This window comes from Lolium perenne, chromosome 4, assembly GCF_019359855.2.
Source record: "Lolium perenne isolate Kyuss_39 chromosome 4, Kyuss_2.0, whole genome shotgun sequence".
NCBI classification, from domain to species: Eukaryota; Viridiplantae; Streptophyta; class Magnoliopsida; order Poales; family Poaceae; genus Lolium; species Lolium perenne.
Genome location: NC_067247.2, coordinates 20,364,965 through 20,372,509, shown reverse-complemented (window position 1 = coordinate 20,372,509; position 7,545 = coordinate 20,364,965).

The following is a 7,545-nucleotide window of genomic DNA, read 5'->3' as shown; positions in this document are numbered from 1 at the left end:
GTTTAGTTTAAATTTAGTCAAATTTCGTTCGAATCTATGTAAGTTTGGACAAATCTAATCGAATCTCGCTTAAGTTGACAATTTCTGAAATTTTGTTTGGGAAACGCGACTGCGGAGTGACATCTCCGTGGCACGAACGAAACACGTCCCCCGAACGCTCAATCCGGCGCTATTTAGAGGACGCGGCTGGAGATGCTGTTGGATCCGTTCATCTCGGGACGGCATATTCAACTATTTTCTTTCCTTTTCCTTTGACAATTCCCAGTCTCGGCTGAATTACCATGGGGTACCCAGATAAGAGATACGGGGGAGTTGCCCTCCTAAATTCCCTTTCCCCCCGCCCTACTCACCTCCCATTACCCCTAACCATACAAAGGATTTCACGTCCCATACCGCTCCAATTCCCATTCCCTCATTCCAATTCCCTCCAACCAAACACGCTGGGATCCAGGCCGGTGTTCAACGCGCCGCGTCCAAAGAAACCCGGCCTAGTCCGCGGCTCGCGCGCGACCTCCTCCACGCCTAGCTACGCGCTCGAGGCTGGACGTCGACGACAGCAGCAACAATGCCGCCGCAGCAGCAGGTAATCCATCGTCTCCCAGCGAGGGCTTTGCTAATTCTCAATCGTTTCATCCCTAGTTACGTGCAGCTAGTCGGATAGATTATTCCCAAATAATGATTTCCTTTGCTGTGTCACCCAAATCATGTAGAGTAGTATCTGTGTCTCAGAACAAATAATCCTAGAGAAGAGATCCATACGGTTCGTGCCACTGTTTCTGATAAATTTCTTGCTACGGAGTATTTATTTTTTTCACACATTGGATATGATAAAACCATCATGGGAACGTATGCTGTTCCTGGATGGATCCATAACTGTATAACTGCACAAAAAATTACTAAGAAGCATATAAATTACGAATTCTGAATAACTAGTGAATTTAGTTGCAGATTCTCTGGATTACTGGATTTAGTTTACTAAATGGCTCCATAATTTCTCTAGCAGCAGGCAGAGGAGGAAGATTGGCTCAGCATGCCAACGGACGATATTTTAATGTCTATGTTGGGGAGAGTCGATCTAAAAACAGCCGTAACTACACGGTGGAGGCATCTACCTTGGTTGCTGACTGAACTCAGCATCGATGCCGAGGATTTCCTATCTGTTCCATGCACTAAACCTATTGAGGAAAATGATATGGAGGAATTAGCTATGGTGTCTTTGACCAAAGCAACCAGGAGTTTCTTGGCTGATCAGAGGAGAGAATCCACCATCTCAAGTCTGCACCTTAAGATCTACTTGATCAACACTTTCTTGTCCCAACTTGGCCCACTGGTAGGTGACGCGATCGACAATACCTTAAGATCTTGGTCTCGCCGTTCTTGATGAGACAATTCCTCACGACTGTGTAGTGATGACGATATGCTACAATGTGCCCAAGAATTACATGGGTTTTTTAGTGCCTACCCCGGGTGTGCTCCATTGCCTCACGAGACTCTCTTTACAGAATTTAGGTTTTGACAAATTGGACATGCACCATGTCCTGTTCGACTGCTGCAAGCAACTGAAGCATCTATCCCTCACGCTGTGTGATACTGGTTTTTGGTCTACTTTTTGAGATTGATGCACCAAACTCAAAACTTCGTGTCCTTAAACTTATCCAGTGTCGCTTTGAGACTCTTGAGGTGGCTTGCCTTCCAAAATTAGAGAAGCTCAGCTGGAATACTTGGGCATCTCAATGCGTCCCTTTAACTTTTGGTTTTGTCCCGTCTCTTGGTGAATTAAAACTCTCATGTGCTGCAAACACTACTAGGAAAAGTAGTACCACCGGCGACCTGAAATAGCCTATCCCCGGCGCTTTGCAATTCGCCGGCGATCACCTCGCCAGTGGTAATGCCTTACCGCCGGCGTTTTGCAAACCGCCGGGGGTAACCCAGAATACCGCTGGCACATTATCCCAAACCGCCGGGGGTAATATTTACCACCGGCATTTTCCAATCCGCCAGGGTCATCTCATCTTACCCCTGGCACAAAGGCCCAGTTCGCCAGCGGTAACACTTTCAGGATTTAAAAAAAAAATTACATGAGCTCCATCCCATACATTTCCCACGTGATACTCCAGAACTCCTCACATTGTTCTGATTCCAAAACATGTCTAGCAGCAGTGTATATTTGATTTTACAAGCACAGTATAATCACACGCAAGTGGCTACATAATGAAAATCAAAATAACACAATATCCATCACAAAACAATGTCGTCTGCACTTGGAGATCCTATGACCATGACTGCAGAAGACAAGATTTATTGCAGTAATAAGTACATATGACTTGAGAAGTTATTGCTACAGAAATATATTACTGATTAGAGTAGTATAGTATCATTGTTATATCTTGTGAATATATCATGCAAGACTAGGACCATGACTTGGTGTAGTACTGGTTAATGATGTTCATGTGAAGGGATCAAATTTGCAAGAGCATAAGAACCAGGACATGCTGAACTGAATCAATAATTAAGAAAGCTTTGACTCTACAGATTTATTTTCACAAGTACACCAAGCTAGATATAATGAAGTACATGGATTGTTTTTGCACAATACCACATGTTTTGCCGTAATATGAATGGATATCAAATTATATTTCACATCAACCATACTGAGTGCACAACAAAATTAAACTCTACCGCAGTAAAGGGAGATAGACTAGAGTTGTAGTTGAACTAAGCATTTCAGTTTAGTTAAATAATTAGGTGCAGATAACAAAGGTTCGCTAACACCAAAATTTGCATGATGGTATACTAATCTGAAGCAGGACAAAGCAACTAAAATGTAAGCAAATCGAGGTTTAGGGATCTGCATTTGCAGACAAAAAAACAATACACCAACAAAATTTCATCAATGCTCGTCAGAAATGAATTCATGATTTCCCACTTGCCCTAAATAACAATGGATCTCTACTCAGATTTCCTAAAGTACATGCATATATAGATCTAAATATACTACTGCAGCAATAAGAGCAGCTGGCCTCGGCTTGAGGTAGATCCGTATGAATACAGAGAGAAGGAGAGAACACAGACATACAATCTTACCGTGTTGTTGAGATGGTGGCTTGAGGTAGATCCGTAGATGGCCTCAGCTGTAAGGCAGAGGGCGCGAGCGCAGCACTTGCCGTCGACGTAGAAGGCACGGAAGCCGCGACAGGCGATGGCGACCACGGGGCAGGCCCGGTCGCTCTGGGGCACCGGCGCCATGTCCGCCAGCTCCCGGGCGCCAGCACTCATCCTCGCCCCGTCTTCCTCCCCCGACGACGACGCCATTGCTGGAGGACCGCCCTCGCGGGTACTCCTGCGGTCCCGTAGTCCCGTGGCGCCTGCTCCTACAGGCGGTCCAGCGAGTCGCCGTCGCACGAGAGGGATTGAGAGAGAGCGGTGTGCCCTTGCGCTGCGCCGGTGGGCGAGATCATATAGTTGAGCAATGGAAGAGAATATACATAAGGTACATCCACCAAAATCTGCATTTCCTACTTTTCCTGGTCTGCATATAAGAGAGCATATTCAGCAAAGAGTCATGGATAACATACCAAATATTTAAGAACAGGCAACGGATATCTACACATATGTAAGGCAACCTTGTTAGCACAGTGAACATGAATCACAGATTTCTAAACAGCTGTATAAACTTTTCCTTAGTCGAGAAGGACACAAAAATCTGACAGTAGTCTTCTTTTAAACAAGAAATAATGTTTCTACATGGAATCAGATCCATGAGTTTCAATACACTATGTCATTGATAGCCATAATCCCTTCTATCATTGAACTAGGCATTTGTTCATTTTCTAGATCGCTCACGCATTTTCTAGATTCATTGTAAGAGCACAAGCAGTCAATAAAGGATGCTAAAACTGACTTGCTGACTTGCTTACCTTGTCAACCTTGATACCTGGCATGGAGAGCACCAGAAATATGCTCCATTGAGTGCATTTTAGGGACAGACTTGCAGTAATTAAAAATCACTGTTAGTTTCAGACTTGCAGTAATTAAAAATCTAAAGGCATGGTTCATTTGCACAAAAGCAATTAACAACATGAGTATGAGAGTAACAATTAACAACAGAAGAATCTGACGAATATATGGTTTCATTGGAAGTAGCCCAGATCTAAACTGTTAAAATCACACTCAATTGCAAGAATCAGTTAACAAAAACAAGCATAGGCAAAAGCAATTATCTTTCTTTTTACTCCTACAGCACAAGATCAAACATTGGGGAGACAAAACTTGCCCTCAATAACCGATAGAATTCCCTCAATTAGGAAGGGGAGGCCCTGACCTGGGCACCGCTGCGAATCCTTGAGGGGGGACTTGTCGGCGGCGAGCGACCTAGGATGCCCTGGATCATGATGGTGAAGACGGCGACGGAGCTGGAGTTGGGGTCACTGGGGTTGCCGTTGCCGTCGCGGAATCGCGTGATGCGGAGGGCGTCCTCCATGCGTGAGATCCCGAGGTGCGCGATGGCGATGACGGCGGCGACGAGGAGGAGGTGGAGCCAGAGCAGCGGGGAGGCCATGGGGATGTGGGAGATGGTGGTGGCGGCGAACTGGTCGGTGATACGTCTCCGACGTATCGATAATTTCTTATGTTCCATGCCACATTATTGATGATTTCTACATGTTATATGCACACTTTATGTCATATTCGTGCATTTTCGGGAACTAACCTATTGACGAGATGCCGAAGTGCCAGTTCCTGTTTTCTGCTGTTTTTGGTTTCAGAAATCCTAGTAACGAAATATTCTCGGAATTGGACGAAATCAACGCCCAGGTTCCTATTCTGCCCGGAAGCATCCAGAACACCCGAGAGCCGCCAGAGGGGGGCCACAGGGCCCCCAGATGATAGGGTGGCGCGGCCCACCCCCTGGCCGCGCGGCCCTATGGTGTCGTCGCCCCGTTGACCTTCTGACGCCGCCTCTTCGCCTATATAAAGCCCCTCGATCTAAAACTTCGATACCGAGAGCCACGATACGGAAAACCTTCCAGAGCCGCCGCCATCGCGAAGCCAAGATCTGGGGGACAGGAGTCTCTGTTCTGGCACGCCGCCGGGACGGGGAAGTGCCCCCGGAAGGCTCCTCCATCGACACCACCGCCATCTTCATCAACGCTACTGTCTCCCATGAGGAGGGAGTAGTTCTCCATCGAGGCTCGGGGCTGTACCGGTAGCAATGTGGTTAATCTCTCTCCTATGTACTTCAATACAATAATCTCATGAGCTGCCTTACATGATTGAGATTCATATGATGATGCTTGTAATCTAGATGTCATTATGCTAGTCAAGTGGGTTTTACTTATGTGATCTCCGGAGACTCCTTGTCCCACGTGTGTAAAGGTGACAGTGTGTGCACCGTGTGGGTCTCTTAGGCTATATTTCACAGAATACTTATTCACTGTTATGAATGGCATAGTGAAGTGCTTATTTATATCTCTTTATGATTGCAATGTGTTTTGTATCACAATTTATCTATGTGCTACTCTAGTGATGTTATTAAAGTAGTTTTATTCCTCCTGCACGGTGTAATGGTGACAGTGTGTGCATCCGTGTTAGTACTTGGCGTAGGCTATGATTGTGATCTCTTGTAGATTATGAAGTTAACTATTGCTATGATGGTATTGATGTGATCTATTCCTCCTACATAGTGTGAAGGTGACAGTGTGCATGCTGTGTTAGTACTTGGTTTAGTCGTGTTGATCTTTCATGCACTCTAAGGTTATTTAAATATGAACATTGAATTGTGGAGCTTGTTAACTCCGGCATTGAGGGTTCGTGTAATCCTACGCAAAGGTGTTCATCATCCAACAAGAGAGTGTAGAGTATGCATTTATCTATTCTGTTATGTGATCAATGTTGAGAGTGTCCACTAGTGAAAGTCTAATCCCTAGGCCTTGTTCCTAAATACTGCTATCGCTGCTTGTTTACTGTTTCTTTGCGTTACTACTTTGCTGCGTTACTACTGCTTGTTTATCGTCTGGACAAAGCACTTTTTCTGGTGCCGTTGCCACTGCTCATACTTATTTATACCACCTGTATTTCACTATCTCTTCGCCGAACTAGTGCACCTATTAGGTGTGTTGGGGACACAAGAGACTTCTTGCTTTGTGGTTGCAGGGTTGCATGAGAGGGATATCTTTGACCTCTTCCTCCCTGAGTTCGATAAACCTTGGGTGATCCACTTAAGGGAAATTTGCTGCTGTTCTACAAACCTCTGCTCTTGGAGGCCCAACACTGTCTACAAGAATAGAAGCACCCGTAGACATCAGTCGGCGATGGCGGCGTCCCCGGCGAGGAGGTTGAGCGGGAGCGCGGCGGCGAGCGCGGCGAGGGAGACGGCGGCGAGGACGAGGAAGGCGGCGCGCTCGAAGAGGAGGAACTGCGCCGCGTCGGCGCCGCAGTGCAGCGCGATCTGCGGTGCCGTGGCGTGGTAGACGGCGAGCAGCTTGGCGGCGATGCGGAGGGCCCCGGGATGCGGCGATGGTCGAAGCGGAGCTCCACGGCCTCCGGCGCCGGCGCGGCCGGGCCCATCGGGCGGGCGGGCACGGCAGGGGGGCGGAACCCTAGATTATTTTGGCCGGGGATGGAGAGAGGGCGGGGTGGGTGTGCGTGCGTGTGGGTGGTGGGTCGTGTGGTTGTGGGTGGGGAGGAGATACCCCCGGCGAATTAGAGTGGGAGCGCGGTGGCCCAACCTGCCACCCGTTACCCCCGGCGAATTAGAGTGGGTTCGCTGACGTTAAGGCCCGCTACCCCCGGCGCTATTGGGATGGATTTGCCTGCGGTAATGCCAGGACGGATGGAGATCCCGCGGTCCATTATATCGCCGGCATCTTTAAATCGAACTTGCCGGCGGTAACGCATGTACCCCCGGCATCTTCCATTCAGTCTCGCCGGCGGTAGGGTTAGGCCCCCCTGGAAGGCATTATCGCCGGCATCTTCAAATCGTATTTGCCGGCGGTAAGGAGTGCGGCTATAAGCCTTTTCCTAGTAGTGAAAATGCTATCAACCTGCATTTAATTTAAGTGAGCTTCTACATGGAACAACATGCATACGTACTCTAACATTGGATTTCTAAGGAGAAAAAGTAAGTTCCAGTTTATTTTCTCAAAGTGGTCACATGTTTGTTCTCTCTATTCGTTATGTTGTCTCAACTATCAGGGTTACATCATAGGGAATAATCATAGTTGTAAATACTTTGATCACCTCATCTCTTGTGCTTACGAATTATTCATCCTTGTTTATTTACTGTCTCATCAGCCCTGGATTACGCAACCTGAAATGAAGCAACTCTGCACATATTTCCACAAGCTAAAGAAGTTGCGTGTGTGTGGTATCTTTGTTGAATTTGACATTTTGTGGACGACAGCCTTTCTTGTGGCCGCACCTTGTGTCGAGATGTTACATATTGAGGTGATGCAACCTTTTTCCTCCTAAACTATGTTATCTTCCTTGCCTTATCCATATTTAGGGCTTTAATTTTAGCTAAATGTTGCTTACTGATATTTAACTACA